The following is a 25,840-nucleotide window of genomic DNA, read 5'->3' on the forward strand; positions in this document are numbered from 1 at the left end:
TGATGTATGATTGCAACATTTGATCCTTCTTTGTGCTATTCACCTTGGTCTCAGTGGTGTAATTCACTTCTGGGCCCTTAGGTTAGAGTAAATTTAAGCAAGTGGGACTTAAAATAGGTATTGTAATCACATTTATGTGATACAGTGTTTACCTATGGCATTTATTGGCATACAAGTTGAGGTCAATTTTATATTTATAGTTAAAGAAGTCAAATATTTGTAGCAACTTATACTAATAATTATGAATTTGTGTATGTTGGAAAAACCTTCTGGAACTAATATCACAAATGATGTGAAAATGTTTTTGAGGGCAGCCCCGCAGCCATCTTCAGGCTAAGCAGTCCAGGAAAATGAAATAACTACCAAATGGGGAAGGAGAAAGTTAGTGAGGAAGTTTGGTTGAAATTCATTCTCCAAACTTATATCACAGATAAAATAAGAAGATCCAGATGCTGTTCCAGGGCCCCTTTAATGTAATGTCATTGATACACTTACTGAAACTTGATTTTCTGTTTAGTTGAAGGGTATGGGCTTCAGGAATGGTTTACTGTTCAACTTCATTATTTTGAATGTAGACTCAGGCAATCATGACTGAGAAACTGGCAGGACTGTAGTATCGGCATTTCCTAAGACATGTTGGGGGAGAACACACCCAACCGTATGCAGTAATGAGAGATTTCTTTACTTTGCCACATTTTAAAAGCCCATCAGATTAAATAAGAATTGGTTCTAGAGTTCAGGGACTTTCTAAGTTTTCCTAGTGGAAACATTCAGCCTCATTTTTATCAGATTCTCCCTAGAAGAAGTAAAAGGGAAATTTGACAGTAGAGCCTTTTAAGCAAGGAAAGCAGACCACTGCCCTTGTCCCTGCAAATTAAGAAGTGTGCTAGAACAGTCTTAGCTAAAGTCTTATTTAGTAAGATTAGAATCTGTCACTTTTTGACACTGCATTATCTCTTTCTGAAGAAAGGGTGATTTATGAGCCCTCTGAATCTTCTAGTGGTATTAATAACATCTTGAGCCAGCTGTTTTATTGGGTGTACACAGAGGGTAATTAGAAACATCTGAGAATCTCTTAATGTGCCCCCCAAAACAAGACGTTGTGTGGAAGAAAAAAAAAATAACATTCGTGCCAAAATTGTGTACTTGGTAAATAGATGAATTAGTATTAAACAAAATTTACTTTGTATTATGCCATTTTTCAGAAAGAAGCTAAAGTCTTCAGGCTGAAAATACTCTTTTATTGAAATACTCTCACTGTAAAAATCATAACCATATTTGGTAAAAGACTTTTGACTGTGCTGTTCATACAGTAATTATCATTTCCCTTCTGTCAAACTCCATCATATTATAGTCTGTTTTCTGCCAGAAGTAGTATATCTTCTTTTTACCTTGCAGTTTCTTAAAAATTTTAGACTTCTGAGAGATCTCATTTACAGAAATTAACTCTTAAAGACATACTGCACCAGGGACTAATAGTGTCCAATTTGCCTAATAGTCTGTTCTAGAAACCGGGTTGGGATGTAGAAACTTGGGCTCTATTTCAGCTGGTTATTTGAAATTTGATCTGCTCGAGTGGTGGTTGAGTTTGAAGAATTTGGGTATGCAGCAACAACAGCTGCTAAGTTAGGCCCTGATTTAAATCAGACACTGTTCTTCCTTCTCTCAAGACAAAATCTAGACAAGAAAACCTAAGAATTTGGTGGTGGCTTGTGAATGGTTCCTTTCATCTTCATTCACAAATAACAGTCCCTTCTGAGAAGTCAGGATTGAGTCCAGCTGACATATCCCGGGCAGACAGGGAAGAGTTGAAGTTGGATGCCTCCGTTGTGATTTCAACCTGTCTGGCTTTGGATGCCTCCGGTGTGATCTCAAATTGTCTGACTTTGGACGTCTTTACTGGGTACGCCAGTTCTGTTCTTTTAGATAATTTTCAATGGGATTCCACATTGATCAGGGAGATGAAATTGTGGCTAATTGTTATGTTTTGCTACAGGTTATGGCTGGCTTAATGAAGCCTCTGGAAGAAGAAATGGATTCACCCATATAAAAGTGTTTGCAGGGTAGGGTAGTAGTTAGTAGCTGTGGCTGAAATATGACTTCCAGTGCTTGCGTACTGGTTTAAGGACAGAATCTAGGATTGCTTAAAATGTACAGATGCCCAGCCTGAACCCTGGGCTCCCTGAATCAGAATTTCTGGGTGTACTTTGTGTGTGTATATTTTGAAAACAAATGATGCAGACAAATTGTTATACGTAACTCTGGTGGAGAATTTGCAGTCTAAGCCAGTGCTCTTTACCCTTTAGTGTCTTTAGGAATCAGTGCAGATCTTGTTAAATGCGGTTTCTGAGTCTGTAGATCTGAGTGAGGACTGAGATTCTGCATTTATAAGCAAGCTCCCAGCAGAGGCGATGCTGCCTGCCCCTGCAGCACCTTTTGTATCACAGAGATCTAAACTATTAATCCATGATAAACCATGTTTTTTTTTTTTTTTTTGAGACAGAATATTATTTTGTTGTCCTCTGTTGAGTGCCGTTGTGTCACAGCTCACAGCAACCTCCAGCTCTTGGGCTTAGGCCATTCTCTTGCCTCAGCCTCCCGAGTAGCTAGGACTACAGGCGCCCGCCACAATGCCTGGCTATTTTTTTGTTGCAGTTTGGCCTGAGCGGGGTTTGAACCCGCCACCCTCGGTATATGGGGCCAGCGCCCTACTCACTGAGCCACAGGTGCTGCCCGATAAACAATGGCTTTATAAATACATATTATCATAAATTAATGATATTTATTTATCAAGTTCCTATATGGGTCTGATAACCGTATTAGGAAATAATGAATGTATAAATTACAAAAGAGACTCAACCATGTAATCATAATATGTCAGCCTTTTCCACATCTCCATCCGTTCCTGTCCCTGTTAAAGCTGAGATTTCCTCGCCCTGCCAGGCAGCCCCACAGGCAGAGTTCCACCAAGATGGCTTATACCCCTGGGGAGCTCCTGAATCCCAGCCACAAGAAATGCCAGGACTGGAGGCTGCCTTCACCCTCCTGTGTCAGATTGCTCCTGTCTGCCTCCTGTCTTGAAAAATTTTCAGGGAACAGCAAGAAAGTTTCTTTGTTTGCCATGTCCCCTGAATTCTAAGGGCTATGCATCATCAAGATCCACAAAGATTTTCACCTTTTCTTCTCCAGTGGAACAAGCATCGTAAGAAGTAAAATGACAGTTACTGTCTGTTGTACTCAGCTTGGAGTTGTATCAGAAATTCCACAACAAAGGCTCACTTCCATAGTCTGCATAACATTTCAACGAAGCATTGCCAACTGCCAGTAGTGTGGTGAAATATATAAGGAGGATACTCTTGGTTTACTAGTAGGAGGACAGATATTGTTTTTCTAGGTAAGATGGAGAGGGAGATATATTTGTGCAAATCCATCCTATACTAGTTAAGTTCTAGTTGTGATTAATATTGAGCATTTTGACAATATTTGAGGATACAGGTTTTATTTTTTTTTTGAGACAGAGTCTCACTGTGTCACCCTCTGTAGAGTGCTATGGCGTTGCAGCTCATAGCAACCTCAAACTCCTGGGCTCAAGTGATTCTCTTGCCTCAGGCTCCCGCCACAAAGCCTGCCTATATTTTTGTTGCAGTTGTCATTGTTTAGTTGGCCCAAGCCAGGTTCGAACCCGCCAGATTTGGTGTATGTGGCTGGTGCCACAACCACTGTGCTACGGGTGTCAAGCCAAGGATACGGTGTTTTGAGATAAAATATGGTAAACTCGAATCTCTTGGATGATACCAATTAGTCCAAACATGTCATGAAACTATCATCCTTTTGGCCAACACATCATCTCTGTGCTGAACTTGCTCGTTTAAAGTACCTGAATTTTGACATGTAAACAATGATACTTGATGGAAGGATTGCTTTAGCCCAGGAGTTTCAGGTTACAGTTGCCTATGATTGAGTCCGGACACTCCAGCCTGAGCAACCTGGGTGTTAAAGACTTCAATTAAAAAAAAAAAAAAAAAAAAAAAATGGCTGGCTCGGTGCTTATAGCAGTGGTTAATAGTACCAGCCGCATACACCAGTGCTGGCAGTTTCAAACCTGGCCTGGTCCAGCTAAACAACAATGACAACTATGATGAAAAAATAGCCGGGTGTTGTGGTGGACACCTCTAGTCCCAACTACTCGGGAGGCTGAGGCAAGAGAATCGCTTAAGCCCAGGAGTTTGAGGTTACTGTGAGCTGTGATGCTATAGCACTCTACTGAGGGTGACATAGCGAGACTTTGTCTCAAAAAAAAAAAAAAAAAAGGCTGAATGGTATTTCATTATGTATGTATATCACACTTTCTTTATTCATTCATCCATTAATGTGTTGATGGACACTTAGGTTGATTCCATATTTTGGCTATTCTGAAGATGCTGTCTGTAATGAACATGGGAGTTCAGATACCTCTTAATTTATTTCCTTTAAATATATACCCCCCAAATGGAATTGCTGGATCATCTGGCAGTTCTATTTTTGATTTTTTTGAGGAACCTATTTTCCATAATGACTGTACTAGTTTGCTTTCCCACCAACAGTATACAAGGGTTTCATTTTTTTTTTTTTTTTTTGCTGTTTTTGGCTGGGGCTGGGTTTGAGCCCGCCACTTTGGGCACATGGGGCCAGCACCCTATTCCTTTGAGCCACAGGCATTGCCCAAGGGTTTCATTTTTTAAAACATCTTTAAACATTTGTTACCTCTTTTTTTTAATAAAAGTCATTCTTACAGGTGTGAACAAAATAGCACTTGAGAGTGTTTTGAGCACAGATAAGTTGAATTAACAGAAAATAAAATAGAGTGAATATGAATTCACTGGTTGGTATTGCAAAGTAGAAATTTTCTGTTCCATTTGCCACCAGAACCCCATTGCATGTCTGTTACCGCTCTCTGGTCTTTTCTTCTTTCCCGCATGGTGTACTGATGCCCAGGTTCTGTCTCTTACTCCTTGTCTCTGATTCTCCTTTATTTGACCTGCATCCATCAGGCATATCCTTTGCTGTTGCTCTCTCAGCTCATTCAGTTACTCTGAAATATCTGGTTCACATTCTCAATGCAGGTGGGAAGGGGCAAAGCTGTTTTCACCTGGGGAAGGTTTGTCCCCTGGGAGAGATATTTGGCAATGCCAGGAGACATTTTTGGTTGTCTAAACTGGGGGTGCTCCTGGCAGCTAGTGGGTAGAGGCCTCTGCACATCCTGCAGTGTATAGGAGACCCCACAGCAGTGGAGCCTTCTGGCTCCAAATGTCCGTAGGTGTAAAGCTGAGAGACCCTACTCTAAGCATTGCCATTTTTTCCTGCCAAAAAATATCTTAGATCTTTCTCTGATATTTTTGTTCAGGTCTATGGAAAAATCTCCCTCTTAATCTCAAGATTGTTCTGTAGAGATGAAACTGCCAACATTTGGTTACAAACATGCTCCTTTGTTGATGGTGCTGGGGCACAAACTCACAGCTCGCCTTCAGCTGTGCTTGTCAGTGTGCAGCCTCATAGACTGGACCCAGGGTCTGGGGGGCTTGCTTTACGTTTGGCAGTTTATAAGAGATGGTCACCTTGGATTTCAGAGGGTGCAGGGGAGGTGATTGGCTTATATTGTGAGGATGCTCCAGAAACTGAAGCAAGAAATAATGAATGGGAAACCATTCAACACAGGAAGCACTTTTGCATATCTCAGAAGTGATTGTGTAACAGAAACCTCTTCTCGACACTAACCATTGCTACTGTGGATACTCAATTTGCAGCGTGTCTGAGCTATGGCTGTTGGAAAAGCAGAGAATGCTGAGTGCGTTTATTTAAGTAATAGCATCATCACGTGTTCAAATAAACATAGCACCTTGGGAGGGTACAGATTTGTTATTTCTAACCCAAACATCTTTATACATGCCTTTGAAAGGGTCATTTTGCCAAGTTTGAAAGAAAAAAACTATGCAAGCATTGAAAGTCTGACATATTATTTAACTTGTTGAAAAAAGAAAAACCTCTTTGTGGCCAAAACACTCTAGGTCAGCTGGACAACAGTGTATATCATGTTTTTTTAAAGCATTCACTTTTGGACTAAGCAGCCCTGGAGAGCAAGTAAAAGACGTTGTCTTCACTTGCACATAAACTCATGTAGCAGTTTTCCCTTATGTTTTGGCCACCTTGCCCAGGAAACTTGGAATTTCCACAATGTTTCTTTTGTGCTTTTTTACTTGAATGAAATGCCTGTTCTTAATTCCATAGATATGTAGGAGGTTATAGTTCATTGCTTATCTTCGTGAGACCCCAAATCCATCATTTATATGACTGATTATTTTTTAAATTACTTTATTTTTCATTGTGGTAAATATATATAATATAAAATTTGTCATTGTGGTCATTTTTAAATGTACTTTTCAATAGCCTTGAGTATATTCCAGTGCTATACCGCCAGCATCATTGTCGGTGTAGAGAGCTTTTCACCATCCCAGACAGAAACTGTAACCATTTACCAGCATTTCTCATTCCTCTGTTCCCTTAGCCTTTGGTCACCTCTGTTCTACTTTCTGTCTCTATGAATTTAAGTATTCTAGGGACCTCATGTAAGTGGAATCATAAGGTATTTGTCTTTCTTTGGCTAGCTTATGTCATTTAGTATAATATGGATTACAATCCATATTGTAGGAAGTGTCAGAATTTCCTTTGTTTTTAAGGCTGAATAATACATAATTTGTTGTATGCATATACTACCTTTTGTTTGTCCATTCACCTGTTGATGGACATGTGGGTGGTTCCCACATTTTTTTGGCTGCTGTAAATAATGTTTCTGCAAGCACTGATGGACTGTTTGAATCCCTGCTTTGGATTTTTGGGGGCATATACTTAGTGGAATTGCTGGCTCATGCGGTAATTCTATGTTTAATTTTCTGAAGAGCTGCCAAACCCTTTCCCTTGGAGATGGTGCTGTTTCACATTCCCACCAGCAATGTGAGGGCTGCAATTTCTCCACATCTTAAACAATACTTACTTGCCTTTTTTTAATTTTAAGTAGTAGCCATCCCAATAGGTGTGAAGTGGTTTTGATTTGCATTTCTCTAATGATTGATGCCATTGGGCTTCTTTTCCTGTGCTTATTGGCTATTTATATATCTTCTTTGGAGAAATGTCTATTCAAGTCACTTCCCCAATTTTCAGTTGGTTTGGTATAGTCAGTTTTTTAAAAAACAGGGATTTTCATCTGCCAAGCTAAATACTTACAGCACTATTTCTAGCTGATACTGATTGTGAAACTTTTGAGAGACCTAATGCTGGTCCTGCCACTTGAACAAGACTCATTTTTATTAAGTCTTAATTTCTTCATCTATATAAGGAGTGTATAGAGTAGATGTTCAAGATCCCTTGGGTGCCTAAAATTCTGTCGTCTTGTCTGATATAAAACTTGTCTAAGAGGAGAACGATGGGTGTAAATGGGATTAGTCTATCTTTGTTATGTTTTACTCTGAAGATATTTTCTGTGATTTCCAAGTATGTACAGTGTGTTCCCTTTTGTACTTTTTTTGGCCCTAATTTCTACTTCTAGTTAAAGTATGATTTTGTACAATTCCAGTGATAAATTGTGTGGTAACGTGTCATCAGCCTGAAAAGTTCAATCAGAAAACCTGAGACCGATACATTTGACACGCATACAAATGACTCGGCTTTTTTTTCTTTTTTTTTTGCTTAGTTTTTATAAACAAAGTTCTCAGAAGATTTTGGCCAGAAACAGAATAACTCCATGGTGGCCTGAAGGAAGCACAGCTTGTTTGGAGCAGGATGAAAGGATTGAGTCTGGTTGGGCCAATAAGGCTGTGGAGGACTAAGTTTTAATTTCTTTTTTAAAGAAAACTGAAATGAGGGGTTTGCATGCCTTAGAATGTACTGAGGCCCTGGTACAAACTATAGCAAATGTATCATTTAGCATTAAAAATCTGAGCCACATGGATTTAAATCACTTCACTAAGGGGGGAAAGTCTAAAGTCAATTTGAAACTTAAGGAACATAGTTTTATTATTTTTTATTTTATAAGCAACAGAAATTTATTTCTCACAGTTCTACAAGCTGTGAAGTCCAAGATCAAGGCACTGGCAGGTTTTATGTCTGGCAAGAGCCTGATATCTGATTCATAGATAGCACCTTCTCATCGTGACCTTACGTGGTAGCAGGACGGGTTAGTTCTCTAGAGTCTCTTTTATATTTTTTAATTATTATTATTATTATGTTTTTACCATTTAGAACCCCACCTTTTGGCTTCTTGATTTTTTTGTTTTATTTTTTGGGGGAGTGATTAATATGAGTGTTACATTGTTAATATTAGCTACATTGTTTGCATTTGTAAGGTAAAGTCCAAGTTGTAGTTTAGTCCTTAACCCAGGAAGTATGCCATATACCTGTACATTGTACAGATGATAGGTGAGTACTTAGTGAATCCCCTACCTTCTCCCCTCTTATTGAATTTAATTGTGTTTTTCTCTGTGGGCCTATACTTGTTAATGTACTAGTTTCAATTTAGTATTGAGTACATAGGATGTTTAATTGATTGTTTTTTTATCTTTCCTTTTTTTTTGGCGGGGGAGGGGTAGTGCAGAGTCTCACTCTGTTACTCTGGCTAGAGTGCTGTGGCATCATAAGTCCCAGCAAACTCTTGGGCTCAAGTGATCCTTTTGCCTTAGCCTCTTTAGAAGTTGGGACTACAGGTACCCCCACAACCCCCTGGCTAATTTTTCTGTTTTTAGTCAACGTGGGATCTCACTATTGCTCAGGCTGGTCTTAAACTCCTGAGCTCAAGCAATCCACCTGCTTCGGCCTTCCAAAGTGCTAGGATTATAGGTGTGAACTATTGTGCCTGGCCCATTTTTAAAATTTTTTATTAAATTTTTAAAAAGTTATTATGGGTACATAATAGTTGTATCCTTATAGGGTACATATGACGTTTTGATACAGGCATACAATATATATTAATTAAATCAGGGTGATTGGGGTATACATTACCTCAGGTATTTATCATTTCTTTGTGTTAGGAACATTTTAATTCTGGTCTTTTAATTATTTTAAAGTATTTACATAACTTATTGTTAATTATTTAGTCACTTTATTAAATATTGTTATTTAATAACAGTAAGTCACAATATTAAATATTAAATATTGCTGTTAAATATTGTTCATTCTGATCTATCTAATGATATTTTTGCACATGTTAACAATACTGACTTTACCCCCATCTCCCTCATAACCTTTACCAGCCTCTGTACCATCAGTCAAATTAAATAATATGATTTAAAAATGGGTGCAGGATCTGAATAGACATTTCCCAAAAGAAGACATACAAATGGCCAACAGGTATATGACAAAATGTGCCGGGTCATTACTCATCAGAGAAATGCAAATCAAAACTATAGCCAGGTATCATCTCAACCCAGTTAAAATGGCTTTTATCAAAAAGAGAGGCAACTCTGGTTTCTCTTCAGATCACTTAAATCTTTCGCCTTTTACTGAAGATTTCTGTGGAGAGGAACAATTCTTGTTGTAAACATTTGCCACCTGGAAGAAAGACTCGGACCCAACCTCACATATAAATTAGATGGTGATTTATTACACCTGCGCAGGGGACCGCTGCCCAAAGGGCAAATGGCGCCAAAGTGAGGGGCAGGTGGACTTTTATACCATTTTTGCTGCCATGCAAGCAAGCAGAAACAAAAGCATAACGTGGCAGTTAGTTAGCCCAGGGGCGGGGTTACAGAATTGGGCTACAGCGTGGCAACTGCGTGGCATGGAGACAGCTTGGGAGATACAGTAGCCTGGGAACTTTGTGTAGGTAATTTTTTCCATTATTGTTTACCCATTGCTGGGGGGTTGGGGATAGGGCAAGTTTTTCACCATTGTTTAGCCATTGCTAGGGAGTTGGGGGAACTCGGAGAACTTCCCTGTTCTATTCTGAAACCTTGCCTTCGAAATTAACTGGGGGGAACATACGGGGGACTAAGGCTGAAACAGGCTGAGACAAACCTGGGTCTTTTAGGGGGCTGCTCTTTATCACATTCTGAGTCATGAGCTAATTTTTTGAGGGTTTGCTTTGGCCAGGCTACAATAAAAAAATTAAGACAAGCAATAACGAATGTTGGTGAGGAGGTTGAGAAAGGGGGATCCTTGAACACTGTTGGTGGGAATGTAAGTTAGTGCAATCACTGTGGAGAACAGCATGGGAATCCCTCAAAAAACTAAACATAGAAGTACCTTACATCCCACTGCTGGTGTATATCCAAAGGGAATTCAGTATATGGAAAAGACATCCATGTTGATTGCAGTTACTATTCACAATAGCCAGGATTTGTAATCAGCATAAGTGCCCATCAGTGGATGAATGGATAAAGAAATTATGGTACGTATACACAATGAGATTTCCTTTCTTCTAAAAAAGAACAAAATCCTTCCGTTTGCAACAACGTGGATGGAACTGGAGAACATTATATTAAGAGAAGTCAGGGACAGAGAGACAAACTGTCCATAATCTCATACATGGGAGCTAAGTATTAAAATAATTGCTCTCACAGAGATAGAGGGTAAATGATGTTTACCAGAGGTTGATGGTAATAGCAAATAGGTGTATAGTAAACAAAGAGGTAGTTTTTGTAATATGTTGTAAATTTATTTATCTTTTGCCAATTCCCAGGTTTATCTTAATTTACTAACATGAACAGTTTCTTAAATTTTTTTTCATTTGGAGTTAACAGGCAGAGACGTGAGCATTCTTCAGCAGTCAAAATACCGTGTTTAACAGCATCCGTGCTGAGAATTTACCATCTTTGTGTCCCAGGCGTCATCAGTGGCTCTTTTTTCCTTTAGGAGGGTGGAGGAGCGAGAGGTTGAATTTCTTTTTTTTTTCTTTCTTTCTTTTTTTTTTATTAAATCATAACTGTATACAATGATATGATTATGGGGCATCATACACTCACTTCATAAACCATTTGACACATTTTTATCACAGTGGTTAACATAGACTTTCCGGCGTTATCTCAGTTACTGTGCCAAAACATTTACATTCTACATTTACCAAGTTTCGCAAATACCCCTGTAATATGCACCACAGGTGTGATCCCACCGATTCCCCTCCCTCTACCCACCCCCCCCTTCCCACTTCCCCCTATTGTTAAGTTGTAGCTGGGTTATAGCTTTCATGTGAGAGTCCGAAATTAGTTTCATAGTAGGGCTGTGTACATTGGGTATTTTTTCTTCCATTCTTGGGATACTTTACTAAGAAGAATATGTTCCAGCTCCATCCATGTAAACATGAAAGAGGTAAAGTCTCCATCTTTCTTTAAGGCTGCATAGTATTCCATGGTATACATATACCACAATTTATTAATCCATTCGTGGATCGATGGGCACTTGGGCTTTTTCCATGACTTAGCTATTATGAATTGGGCTGCAATAAACATTCTGGTACAAAAATCTTTGTTATGTTGTGATTTTTGGTCTTCTGGGTATATGCCCAGCAGAGGAATTACAGGATTGAATGGCAGATCTATTTTTAGATCTCTGAGTGTTCTCCATATATCTTTCCAAAAGGAATGTATTAATTTGCATTCCCACCAGCAGTGCAGAAGTGTTCCCTTTTCTCCGCATCCACGCCAACATCTCTGGTCTTGAGATTTTGTGATATAGGCTAGCCTCATTGGAGTTAGATGATATCTCAAAGTAGTTTTGATTTGCATTTCTCTGATGATTAAAGATGATGAGCATTTTTTCATATGTCTGAAGGCCGTGCGCCTGTCTTCTTCAGAGAAGTTTCTCTTCAAATCTCTTGCCCAGCCTGCGATGGGATCCCTTGTTTTTTTCTTGCTGATGCGTTTGAGTTCTCTGTGGATTCTGGTTATTAAACCTTTGTCAGAGTTATACCCTGCAAATATCTTCTCCCATTCTGAGGGCTGTCTGCTTGCTCTGCTTACTGTGTTCTTAGCTGTGCAGAAGCTTTTTAGTTTGATCAAGTCCCAGTAGTGTATTTTTGAAGCTGCTTCAATTGCCCGGGGGGTTCTCCTCATGAAATACTCACCCAGACCAATTTCTTCAAGGGTTTTCCCTGCATTCTCCTCTAGTATTTTTATAGTTTCATGTCTTAAGTTTAAATCTTTAATCCAATGAGAGTCTATCTTAGTTAATGGTGAAAGGTGTGGGTCCAATTTCAGTCTTCTGCAGGTTGCCAGCCAGTTCACCCAGCACCATTTTTTAAATAGGGAATCTTTTCCCCACTGAATGTTTTTAATTGGCTTGTCAAAAATCAAATAGCGGTAAGTAGCTGGATTCATCTCTTGGTTCTCTATTCTATTCCAGATATCTACTTCTCTGTTTTTGTGCCAATACCATGCTGTTTTGATCACTATCGATTTGTAGTAAAGTCTGAGGTCTGGTAGTGTGATTCCTCCTGTTTTGTTTTTATTTCTGAGTAATGTCTTGGCTATTCGAGGTTTTTTCTGATTCCATATAAAACGAAGTAATGTTTTTTCAAGATCTTTAAAATATGACAGTGGAGCTTTAATAGGGAGTGCGTTGAAATTATATATTGCTTTGGGTAGTATGGACATTTTGATAATGTTGATTCTTCCTAGCCATGAGCATGGTATGTTTTTCCATTTGTTAACATTTTCAGCTATTTCTTTTCTTAGAGTTTCATAGTTCTCTTTATAGAGATCTTTCACGTCTTTTGTTAGGTAAATTCCCAAATATTTCATCTTCTTTGGCACTACTGTGAATGGGATAGAGTCCTTAACTGCTTTTTCAATTTGACTGTTGTTGGTGTATATAAAGGCTACCGATTTATGAATGTTGATTTTGTAACCTGAGACGCTGCTGTATTCCTTGATCACTTCTAGGAGTTTTGTAGTAGAGTCCCTAGTGTTTTCCAGATACACAATCATATCATCTGTGAAGAGCGAGAGTTTGATCTCTTCTGACCCTATATGGATACCCTTGATCGCCTTTTCTTCCCTAATTGCGGTGGCTAAAACTTCCATTACAATGTTGAAAAGCAATGGAGACAATGGGCAGCCTTGTCTGGTTCCTGATCTGAGTGGAAATGATTCCAATTTAACTCCATTCAATATGATATTGGCTGTGGGTTTGCTGTAGATAGCCTCTATCAGTTTAAGAAAAGTCCCTTCTAGACCAATTTTCTTGAGTGTTCTGATCATGAAGGGATGCTGGATATTATCAAAAGCTTTTTCTGCATCAATTGAGAGAATCATATGGTCTTTGTTTTTTAATTTGTTTATGTGCTGAATTACATTTATAGATTTACGTATATTGAACCAGCCTTGAGACCCTGGGATAAAACCAACTTGGTCATGATGTATAATTTGTTTGATGTGTTGCTGGATTCTGTTTGTTAGGATCTTGTTGAATATTTTTGCATCTATATTCATTAGTGATATTGGTCTATAATTTTCTTTTCTTGTTGGGTCTTTTCCTGGTTTGGGGATCAGGGTGATGTTTGCTTCATAGAACGTGTTGGGTAGTCTTCCTTCTTTTTCTACATTTTGGAACAGGTTGAGTAATATAGGTACTAATTCCTCTTTAAAGGTTTGGTAGAATTCTGACGTGAAACCATCTGGTCCCGGGCTTTTCTTTTTAGGGAGGTTTTGTATAGTTGATGCTATTTCTGAACTTGATATGGGTCTGTTCAACATTTCCACTTGATTCTGGTTAAGTCTTGGAAGGTGGTGTGCTTCCAAGTATCGGTCTATTTCCTTCAGATTTTCATATTTCTGAGAATAAAGTTTCTTGTAATATTCATTAAGGATTTTTTGGATTTCTGATGAGTCTGTGGTTATTTTGTCTTTGTTGTTTCTGATTGATGATATTAGAGATTTTACTCTTTTTTTCCTGATTAGGTTGGCCAGAGGTTTATCTATTTTATTGACCTTTTCAAAAAACCAGCTTTTTGATTTATTAATCTGTTGTATTATTCTTTTGTTTTCAATTTCATTTAATTCTGCTCTAATTTTGGTTATTTCTTTTCTTCTACTGGGTTTGGGGTTGGAATGTTCTTCCTTTTCCAGTTGCGTGAGATGTCCCATTAAGTTGTTAACTTCCTCTCTTTCCGTTCTCTTGAGGAAGGCTTGCAGTGCTATAAATTTCCCTCTTAGAACTGCCTTTGCAGTGTCCCAGAGGTTCTGATAGTTTGTGTCTTCATTGTCGTTTTGTTGCAAAAAATTGGTGATTTCTTTCTTAATCTCGTCTCTGACCCAGCTATCATTCAGCATAAGGTTATTTAACTTCCATGTTTTTGTATGGGTATGCAGATTCCTGTTGTTACTCAATTCAAGTTTTATTCCATGATGGTCCGAGAAGATGCATGGAATAATTTCTATTCCTTTAAATTTACTGAGGTTAGACTTGTGACCTAAAATGTGATCAATTTTGGAGTAAGTTCCGTGGGCTGATGAGAAGCATGTGTATTCAGTTTTGTTGGGATGAAATGTTCTGTAGATGTCTGCTAAATCTAAATATTGGATGGTTAGGTTTAAATCTAAGATTTCTTTGCTCAGCTTCTTTCTGGAGGATCGATCCAACACTGCCAAGGGAGTGTTGAAATCTCCAACGATTATGGAGCTGGAGGAAATCAAGTTACTCATGTCTGTTAGAGTTTCTGTTATAAATTGAGGTGCATTCTGGTTGGGTGCATAGATATTAATAATTGAGATCTCGTCATATTGAGTATTACCCTTAACAAATATGAAGTGACCATTCTTGTCCTTCCTTACTTTTGATGGTTTAAAGCCTACCGTATCTGCAAATAAAATTGCAACACCTGCTTTTTTCTGATTACCATTTGCCTGAAATATGGATGACCATCCTTTCACCCTGAGTCTGTATTTGTCTTTTAAGTTGAGATGTGACTCTTGTATGCAACAAATATCTGGCTTGAGTTTTTGTATCCAGTCAGCTAACCTATGCCTCTTTAGAGGACAGTTTAAGCCATTCACATTGATGGAGAGTATTGATAAGTCTGGTGGAATTTTGGGTATCGAGTTTTTCAAAGGTCCAGTGGACATTTTTAATCCTTTCTCCAGTGTGGAAGTTGGAGTTTGATCCGAAGTTTCTGAGTGAGTTTACTTTTGTGGTATAGGATTGGGTTGGTCATTGTGGAGGATAGGTCTGAGAACATCCTGAAGAGCTGGTTTACTTATGGCAAATTTTTTCAACATATGAATGTCATTGAAGTATTTAATTTCTCCATCATAGATGAAACTCAGTTTAGCTGGATACAAGATCCTGGGTTGAAAGTTTTTTTGCTTTAGGAGATTAAAAGTTGATGACCAGCCTCTTCTGGCTTGAAAAGTTTCAGCAGAGAGATCTGCAGTTATTCTAATATTCTTACCTTTGTACGTTATAGTTTTCTTTCGCCGGGCTGCTTTGAGAATCTTCTCTTTCATGTTAACTTTAGTGAAGCTAATTATGATATGTCTGGGAGATGGCTTATTGGGGTTGAGTCGTGCTGGGGTTCTGAAGCTGTCTGCTATCTGAATTTCAGATTCTCTAGGCATGTCTGGAAAATTTTCTTTCATAATTTCATGTAGAAGGGCCTCTGTGCCCTTGGCAGCCACTTCATCGTTTCCGAAATTCCTATAACCCTTATGTTGTTTTTTTTCGAATTATCTGAGAGTTCTCTGAGTGAGTGATCCGTTTTTGCTCTCCATTTCTCTTCCTCTTTGAGAGATTGGGAGCGTTTTAAGACTTTATCTTCAATGTCAGAAATCCTTTCTTCTGCTTGCTCCATTCTGTTGCTGAGGGATTCTACTGTATTTTTCATATCTTTGAGGGCTGTAAGTTCTTGTTTCAGTGTGTCTAAGTCTTTGGTGGTTTTGTCTTTAAATTCGTTAAATTCTTGAGACAATTTTTGAATTTCTCCTCGAATTCCTAATTCCATTTTATTAATCTTGTCTGCAAACCAAATTCTGAATTCGACTTCTGACATCTCAGCCAGTTGTTTATGAATGGGATCTTCAATCACATCTGCCGTATCTTTTCTTGGGGGGGTTGATCTATTCTGGTTATTCATGTTACCAGAGTTTTTCCGCTGATTCCGCCCCATGGTTTACTCCCTTTGGTTTTTCCCCTGGGGTTTTATCGAGGGCCCGTACAGTGTTGTGGCCTGAGAAACTGGGGCCCTGTCTGGTGTGGTGGAGCAAAGTGGTTCTGTCTTGTTTTCAGCTGGTTTCTGTTCGATCCTATTGCAGCTTCTACTCTGGCTTGAAGTCTCAGCTGTGTGGAAAAATCAGCAATTAAGTCACCCCGCCTGCCCACCTCTGTCCCCAGTTGGACAAGGAGAATCAAACCTTCCTACAATCGCACACCCAGGGCACCGCCTGAAAAGTCCTCAGTCTATTAGCCCAGTTCAAAAGGTCCGAATCAACTGTCTCAATCGGCACTTGTCTCGGGTGGAAGTGTTCAAGAGGTCTCTGGGAACTGGATCACAGGGGCCTGGTGACTCCTCTGACACAGCTCACCCCAGTGCAGCGTGGAGTCAGGAGGAGCCACCCAGTAAACAGAGCAGTCTGGGAAGGTTGACGTCTCCTTCCCCACTTTGCCCCTCCGTCGGACCCAGTCACTGGTATCTCTGCAGATGGCTAACCCAGTTGCCTGCAGTGAACAGACACTCCAGGGGTTTGCACCTGCCTGAATCGCAATGAAGTCTGCCAGGCCCCCGCAGACTGCTGCTATCTAGCAGGAGGAGATGGGGCCTGACATCTTTGAGTGTTTGATGCAGGTGATGGGAAGGAGGTGTTCACTCAGGCTTAGCCCCGTCCCTGATGGATGCTGCTAACAGAACAGAACAGACAACTTTGTGAGGTTCTGTCTCTGTTCCTGTCGTCGCCTACAGAAGATGGGCTGTTTTGAGTTCAAACGTCTTTGCTGCTGGAGAAGTGCGTCTGAGCACCTCTCTGGGTTGGCCCCGCCCTGGAAGCTTCCCGGGTTTGTGAGCCTTGTCACCGTTGGCCTCCTCTGGTTGCCCAGGGAGACAGGGGGTGTGGCCTCAGAATATCCAGAAGTGAGCATTCTGCCGTTAAAGAAAAATCGGCTGTTGATCTACCTCCAGGGAACTGCTGCTCTGGTGTGGGCACTCAGGCGACCCTTTTCTCCTCTGTCCCACTCCCCAGAGTCAGCACTGAGCGGCCGCAGTTTGTGCTGGGTCCACACCCCTTAAGAGATCCCCCAAGAATCAGAACTGTTGGGGGATGTGCCCCCAGACCCCGATTGGGAGTGGGGGGGGGAGCTAGAGTTTCATTCAGTTTTACGCAATACTACGGTCCGGGAGGGCTCCTGCACTGCACCGCAGGGAAGTGCCGCCAAGGCTTGATTTCCCCTCAGCAGAGTGCCCTCTCCTCGCTCACGTATCCCAGAGTCAGCGCTGACCTGACCAGCTCGGGCACTGTGCACTCCCCTCGAGAAATCACCCAAGGAGCCGAACTCCAGGGGGATAGGCCCTCAGACCCCGAGTGAGAGTAGGGGTTCTCAGCTCTCAGCGGGGAGGCCAGAGTCTGATTCAGTCTTGGGCCCCCTATGCCCGGGGAGGGTTGGTGCACTGTACCACAGGGAAGTGCCGCGAGGCGTGACTCCCCCTCAGCCTGGTGCCCTCTCCTCACTTGCGCGCCTCAGAGTCAATGCTGACCAGTCGCAACTCGGGGACTGTCCACTCCCCTTGAGAAATCACCCAAGGATCCGAAGTCCTGGGGGACAGGCCTCCAGACCTCAGTGGGCGGGAGGGGAGCGCCGGGGATTCAGGGTTGCCGGCAAAGGATTCCCAAAGTTTTATTCAGCCCTATGTCCGGCAGGAGAACGCCACGGCACCCCAGTAGGGGAGGTAGGTCCAGTTTTTAGAAGGTCTCTCCCGTGGAGTGTAGTGGGAGGGCCTTTAATTTCTGCCCGCTTGTTCAATTGTGGGGCTCTCGAGCCAGTCTCATGGGGGAGGGGGACTCCCGTCCGCTTGGTGGTGGATTTTGTACCTTTTGTTTGCGTCCTTGTGATCACAATTTGCCTCAGCGGTGTTGATGTGCGTTCTTCAGCCTTCTCTCTTGGTGAGGCTCAAGTCCACCAGGATACTTACTAAATTCCTGTCCCTTAACTCTCCTTCTGGACGGGAGCCTTTGTTGAAAGCTGGCTTCAGTCCGCCATCTTGTCAAGAGAGGTTGAATTTCTATTTCCCGCAGTTCCTTCCTGCAGGGTCCCTGGGGGTCTTTGTGCTCCTCTCCCTATGCCATAGCTGCCATCTTGAGGCATTCTCTTTGCTAGTTCTTGGCTTTTCTAACCCATGGTTATCGGGAAGTCTCTTTATTAAACTGTCATTTTGCTATGCTTGAATGTGCCTCTGTTTCTTGACTGGCTCTTTACTCATACTAAAATTACAGTTGACTAGACTTGAAGGTGGATTTCTTTTTAAAGTTGATTTGTGTGACATCGTTAAAAAAATAATTAACTTTTCTGAATATGTAACACATGGCACAAAATTTAAAAGGGATAAGAAAACTTACTGTGGTCTGAGGAAAGTAAGTTTTCGTTTCCTTTTTATTCTCTAAACTCTTCCCTAGGGGCAAACACTCTTTTCCTGCTTGTGTCTTCTCCCAGAACCCAAATGTACTTCAGCCTAGGAACTGCCAGGATGTATTATTAACTGTATGATACTGTGCTTTGTTCATTTAACAGTCCATATCAGTACAGATAGACCTGGCTTGGTTTTTTAAAGGCTGCGTAATATTCCATCCCGTCATATAACTTAAGACTGAATTATTGGACATTTGCCTTTGTACTTCTGCTGTTATAATCCAAGCTGTGGTGAATAATGAAAGTTTTAATATATTTTTGTCACTATCTGAGGTTAAATTTGTAGAAACAAAATTGCTACATCAAAGGGTATCTGCTTATTTAATTTTAACAGATATTTGCCAAATTATCTACTATAAAATTTGAACCAATTTGTACTCCTAGCAGTACAAATGAGGTCATCTGTATCACAATACTCTTTCGGTTACAGAGTACACATTTGAACTCTGCCTCTCTGATTATTTAGATTAAGTGTCTTTTCATGCATCTAAACAAGGTTTCTCAGTGTTAGTATTATTCATATTTGGGAAGATAATTCTTTGTTTTGGAGGGCTGTCCTGTGCATTGGGGGATGTTTATAGCATCCTTCCTTTCTACCCTTAGATGCAGGTAGCAACCCACATCTCCCCAGTCGTAGCAACCAAAACTGTCTCCAGTCATTGCCAAATGGCCCCAGAGGGCAAAATTATCTCTGTTTGAGAACCACTGATCTAAAGGTTTTTCTCCTTTGTCCACTTTTCTTTTCTACTGCTTGTGGTGGTTTTTCTCTTTGCTTGTTTATTTTCAGGACATACAAAAATTTTGGATTTTTTTTAATGTAATAAAATTTATCAATCTGTTTCTTGTTATTTATATAAAACTGATGTTGTCTAACATATTGTTAAATAAAGATACCAAACCCAATTCTTCTTTATTTTATTTTACTATATATTTTTAGAGACAAGATCTCACTCTATCACTCAGGCTCATCACTGCCTTGAGTTCCTGGACTTGAGTGATTTTTTTTACCTCAGCCTCCCCAGTAGCTTGGACTACAGGCATGTCCCACCAATGCCTGGCTAAATTTTATATATTTTGTAGAGGTGGGTCTTGTATCTTGCCCACAGTGGTCTTAAACTCATGTCCTCAAACAATCCTGCCTCACCTTCTCAAAGTGCTTGGAGTATAGGCATTGAGCCATTGCATCTGGACTCTTTTTCCTTTAATCAGCTGTTGTACCTCTTCACTTCAGTCTTAGGCAACAAACCAGGTGAAACCAGAATAAGCCCTGAATTTTGCTGATCAGTAGCACATAGATATATTGGAGAAGGTCAGAAATCTTAAATTAATAGCTACCACCACTGAATTTCTTTTGCATGCCCAGCGTTTTGTTTAGTCTTATCCTTGCAACAAAGTGCTGAGTGATCGGGCTCTTAGGATCATTTCATAGATGAGAAAGCTGAGTTTAAGTAACTTGGCAAAGGCCACAGAGCTAGCAAGTATAGCGCAGCTAAGTTTTAGACCCAGATCCCTCAGAAACCCTGGGTCAGGCTTTAACCTGTGCATGGTTTTGCTGCAAGCTCTCAGTTCTGGGGCTGGCATGGAGCTTCCAGGGAATTCTCTAGGGAAAAGACCATATTTGTCATCCTCGTGGCTCTATCTTCTTTCTGCTTGGCTTGGAGAGACCACAGGGTACTTTTCCTTTATTGCATCTGACTCATGCTGTTCAGTGACTCTTGGGTCCTGATCTGAGCTCTGTCTTGAGCTAGTGTAAACTGTTTCGTCATCTGTAGAATGGGAGGAACAATACCCACCATATAGGATTTTGAATGGTTAAATGAAAGCCCGGTTTGCAAAAATGTTTTATGATCAGCAGAGTAATTTCGATATTTTGGATGTTACTTTTGGTTATTATCACTTGTTGAGTATCGTACATCATTTGATTGCATTAAAATGCAAATTTGTTGAGCTTATAGCAACTGAACTTAATGTATTGTAAGATATAAGAGATTGGTATCAACAAATGTAATCAGTATATGTGGTTGGACAATTAAGTTCACGAACTCATCGTAGAAATACGTACCTCATTGCTAAATATCAATGGATATTGGATTGGGATGGCTAAAGGTGACTGAAGGCAACCACAGTGATGTTCAGCAATGACGTATGTAACACTTTTTCTAGGATGAGTTCACAAACTTAATTATCAGACCTCATTTGATGACAGCTCAGATGGCAATTCTAGAAAAAGGGTTCCAAAATTGCTTTGAAGGGTGGACTAGACAGTGGCATCAGTGCCCAGCTTCTCTGGGGGAGGACTTTGCAGCTAGCTGGAGTGACATTCAGCAATAAGGTATGTAGCACTTTTTCTGGACGAGTTTGCGAACTTAATTATCCAACCTTGTGGATTTAATTTCTTGTGTATATTAAATTAAACTTTAAAAAGGCATGAATCGATAGCATTGCCTAGTACATCAATATTTTCATGTCATTTGGCTACAATTTCAAGTCTATTTCAAATAAATTGCTTACTACATATAGTTTTAATGAATTTTACAAGAACCCAGAGAACTTTGATTCTACTTGATTTACTATTTGGCATTTTCGTGAAGAATTTAAAAATCTGACAATTCTGCAAATGACAGTTGGCAGCTGCCCGCTTGGTAACTAAAGAGCTGAGGTTTTGTTTGGACTCAAGGCATGCATGGAAAACACACATAATCTTCCCCCTTCTCTAGAGTTCTTGCTCAGGACATTTAATATATAATTCAAACTTGAAATAAGAGATGCTGAAAAATGTGTATGTTCAACATCAAAGAAAGGTGTTCAGATCCTAGAGAGTCTTTCCTGTCTGTGATTATTTAAGGTGTTGTTAGTCAGAATGGAATCGTGGCTCATGTGCGTATGAAGGTGAAGTGCTTCGAGGGCTGTGAGCAGCAAAGGGGGAAAAACTATTTCAGATGTGGCTCCTTGACTGTCACTGGTGTGTTTCTGATGATCTAACCCATGGTACGAGTGATCCTGGGTGCAAGAGGAGTGAACATTTTATGGAAATCTGTGGAGAATTGTTTTGAGAAATGAATGGGAAAAGCTTAGAGCTGAAAGGAGCTTAGGGATCGTTGAGTTCTTCTCTTCTTCTTCTTCTTCTTTTCTATTATATAGATCAGAAAAGTGAAGCTTTGGAGAGAAGTGAGTAAGTACCTCAAGGTAATGGTGCTAAAACTCAGAGTCAGACCCAGCTTCTGACTCCTGTTGCATTGTCAGAGGAGTTTTTTTTTTTTTTTTAAATCTGGGACATTTTTGAAGTGGCTTTAGGATGCTCCTGCGTGGAGATTTCTGATGCAGTTTGCATGTATGTATAAGACATGAGTGTCATAGACTAGGGATTCTGTCACAGCTGCTGAAATGCAGGCATTCATTTCTCATGGATCCTTATTCCCACCCAAGTGAGGTTGAGGGTAAGAGTCTTTGGGTATCTGGGCAAGCTAGAATGACCATACTCAAGAGACAATAGATATGTACGGCAGTATTCCTCAGTTTTGTTGAACTCTTTTGTTGAACAAAAGAGTGAGCAGGTTATGTTGTGTAAACTTCTGATAGAGATTGTTGTATAGACCAGGCGTCCTCAAACTTTTTAAACAGGGGGCCAATTCACTGTCCCTCAGATTGTTGGAGGGCTGGACTATAGTTTAAAAAAAAAAACAAAACTATGAACAAATTCCTATGCACACTGCACATATCTTATTTTGAAGTAAAAAACAAAACGGGAACAAATACAATTCACACCACTTCATGTGGCCCGTGGGCCGCAGTTTGAGGACGCCTGGTATAGACTATCCAACCCAGGTATCCAGGGATTAAGAGTTGAAAATGCAAGTAGTTACGCAGAAGAAGTATCCTGGGGCACTGACAGGCCACGGAGGCTGCAACTTAACTGTTCACAAGCATTTCTGCTGGGCTTTTTAAAGATGGTCGCCACAGTGGTGTCCTTTTCTGGAATTTACCCAGAGGAAGAACTGAGACAGGGCATCCTGGATGAGCTCAAGTCAGGGAGACTGACTTTTCCCTGGCTAATTCCTGGAGGAGGGTCCTGAGTAACATGTTTTTAGAATCATAGAAAGGAAGTAGAGTAATAAAGTACTTATGATTCATTGACAATGTGGTTATCGAAGGAGTCACTTTCTAGCCAGAAAATGGAAGATTTCTTTCCAGTGATTCACATGTATTAACCAGAACACTTCTACTTCCTGGAATTTAAAACATAAACTCAAGTCTCTTGGCAATAACTTTTAAACACTGCAAATCAATGAATCTCCCCCTCCCACCCTCTCTCCTATCCCCTCCCCTCTAACCCTGAGCCTCTAAATCAGCGGTTCTCGTGGGTCGCGACCCCTTTGTAACAATGAAAATACACCCTGCATATCAGATATTTACATTACGGTTCATAACAGTAGCAAAATTACAGTTATGAAGTAGCAACAAAGATAATTTTATGGTTGGGGGTCACCACAACATGAGGAACTGTATTAAAGGGTCGTGGCATTAGGAGGCATTAGGGAGGTTGAGAACAACAGCTCTAAATGGAGCAGGTAGCTGTGATGACAAAAAAACTCTAAATGACCTCAAAACGGTACACAGAGTGCACCTTTTTTTCTACGCTCCAATACTGATGATACCTTCTTAGTCTAGCACATTGTATAATGAAATAGGAAACTTCACATTTCTTTCGAGAGTTTCAGTTAAGGCGAGATGAAGATACCTCGTGTGCCTGTCTCATGGCCAGGCGGAATGCAGTGAGATGGGACTGTAGTGGGGTTAGGGTCTGCTCAGCCCCCACCTCGAGTATGTGTGGCTGAGGGAACACAGCATCGGCCTGGCAACTGTGGCTGCAGTAGTGACGGCCATGCTTCCTTTGACCCCCCGTGCCCAGATTTGACCACGGCCTACTTGTCTTCACAGGGGTGAGCAGTGTGCTTGCTGCTGTGGTCCTCCACCTGAAGCGGGTCCTGTCGTAGACAATGAAACATATGGGTTCTGTCAGGCTGCAGCTAAATAACTGGTAAAACAGTCCTTCAGAAAATGGTGTCCTCTGTAAAGCCAGGGTCCAGCCAGCTCTGTTCACTCACTGAGCTGTTGTGTTTGAGTTAACAAAAAGTTGTCACTGCTTGTTCTTCCTATCTAGCACCTTTTAAAGGTGCCAGAGAAAGAATTTGTGTTCCTCATTTCTTCTATTTCTTATTCTTTGTGCGCAATCCATTCAAGTCTTTAAATGATACTTTTAAATAGTACAGAGAAGGAGAAGAACTCCAGTGCTGTGTGTCTGCTTGCGGGCCCACTGACCTGCTGGAACTACTTACTTAGTTTCCTGTGTGATAACCTACAGGATTATTGGAGAAGAATTCCTGCAGCAAAACTGTAGGGAAAGATTTGATTCAGAGCGAGAAGGAAAGGGAAACTGTCTACTGAGTACCTTCTGTGTACTCAGTGTAGTTTTAGGCATTTTCACATGCTGTTTCTCTTCATTCTGAGGACAATGGGAATGTTATTTTCATTTACTGATCAGGAAAGTTAGATCTATTAAATTTTAAGTAGAATTTTCAATCCAGAGGAAGAAAAAACCCAACTGTAAAAATAACCATTATGGGCAATTTCCATTTCTGTAGCCACACAGGGAAAATTTATTAGGGTCTTGAGGAAACCTGCCCCTTTTAATTGTTGGTAGATGAAGAGCAAAACTTGAATTTAATGGAATCCAAGTGCCTTGGAATGATTTGGAGCAGGTCATTCATGTGGTTAGGGCAACAGTGCTTCCAAGGGAATGTTTTGATTGATTGTGTCAGCGTCGTTGGGTGGCCCTTGCAAGAGCTCGAATGCCTCTGTAAGTTCTGTTTCCTCTAGCTGGTTTCTGAGCTTTTACAGATGATGTATCACATCGTCCCTCTATTGTGTTCCTCTAAGGATGACTAGTATAATAAATTAAATAGTATGGAAATTCAGCACAGGTGGGTTGACATAGATAAAACTTTTCCAAGTCTGTTGAGAATAACCAGAGATTTTATTAATAGATAAGAATACTGTCGACTAGGTTTTTGGTGCTTGTGATTTGTAGCAATCATTTCTTCCTCATTATTGTCAGTCTTTGTGTTGCTTTACTCAGGGATGGAAAATAGATTTTATTTTATGTATCAACTCTCTCTGTGGCTGATGAGCGTAGTATGATAAGATGGATTCAGAGTCTACATCTAGGTCCAGCAAGAGCCATGACAGGTTGGTAATTGTTACAGGAGAGGGGAGTACAGCAGCTGCCCTGTCATTGCTGCTTCTGGGAGTGTTTTCTGCAGCCGTGTTTTTAGTCATGGCAGTGAAGACTGGGCCTTTCTGTCCCTTCCTGGTCTTCCCTGAAGTTACTGGGGCAATGTGTATATTTTGGAGATAGCCCTGAATATTGATCCTGGTGTGCGTTAGTGGTGTGCTTTGAGGAGAAATATCTCAAATCACACCACTAAATGTCTCAAAATCTTGGTTCTCTTCTGTAACTTGGTGTAAGACCATGTCATTCACAGAATTGCCGTGGGGAAGATGAAACAATGAATATAGTACCCTGTAAAAATAGAAGCTCAACAGTTGTTCGTACCTTTCTGTTATGTAGAGGTCAGATAGGCACTTCTTTATGGAGACTTAGTTGTCCTTGCCTTCTGCAAACAAATAATATTTTCATATGCATGAACAGATAATATTAATGTTGGCTTTCAAGCATTTTAAAGCAGATATGTTATTATGTTTACCACTTTTGTGTACTACTTTATTAGCTACAAAGAGTTAATATCTTTTAATTCATTAATAAAGAAAGTAGAAACCTTTCAACAAGTTTGTTGGGCTTATTAATGAACCTGTGTGTTAGACTAAACATTCAGATGATAGCTTTTACTGATGATTGGTCTTGAAAATGACGAACCATTTGGTTAGTTACTATGTAATTCTTTCTGTACTTCCAAACAGTTTTTATTCAATTATTTATTTATCCCCTATGGTTTTTGAATTGCTTGTTTCAAGTGGAGATGAAATGACTTGCTAAAAGTGGGCCTGCCTGCCAGCATTCCTTGATAGTGTCACACAAGCTTGAGGAACATATGCTGAAGAACTTAGTTGATAGACTAATTGTTTTTAGAGTAGAGTGGCAGCCACAGATAAATAATTTCTGTGTTTTGTCTGGCTCAAAGAAAGCAAACTT

General features: G+C 40.4%; 1 protein-coding gene and 1 non-coding gene across 17 annotated transcripts in view; both read left to right on the forward strand.

Moving 5' to 3' along the window:
• LTBP1 (latent transforming growth factor beta binding protein 1) overlaps positions 1 to 25,840 on the forward strand; it is a 476,142-nt gene that overhangs the window by 203,377 nt on the left and 246,925 nt on the right. The gene's annotated exons all lie outside the window — the stretch shown is intronic.
• On the forward strand, positions 9,484 to 9,594 carry LOC128585047 (U5 spliceosomal RNA). The gene has a single exon (XR_008379797.1). It is a non-coding gene; the product is annotated as a U5 spliceosomal RNA (small nuclear RNA).

This window comes from Nycticebus coucang, chromosome 4 (assembly GCF_027406575.1).
Source record: "Nycticebus coucang isolate mNycCou1 chromosome 4, mNycCou1.pri, whole genome shotgun sequence".
Classification (NCBI taxonomy): domain Eukaryota; kingdom Metazoa; phylum Chordata; class Mammalia; order Primates; family Lorisidae; genus Nycticebus; species Nycticebus coucang.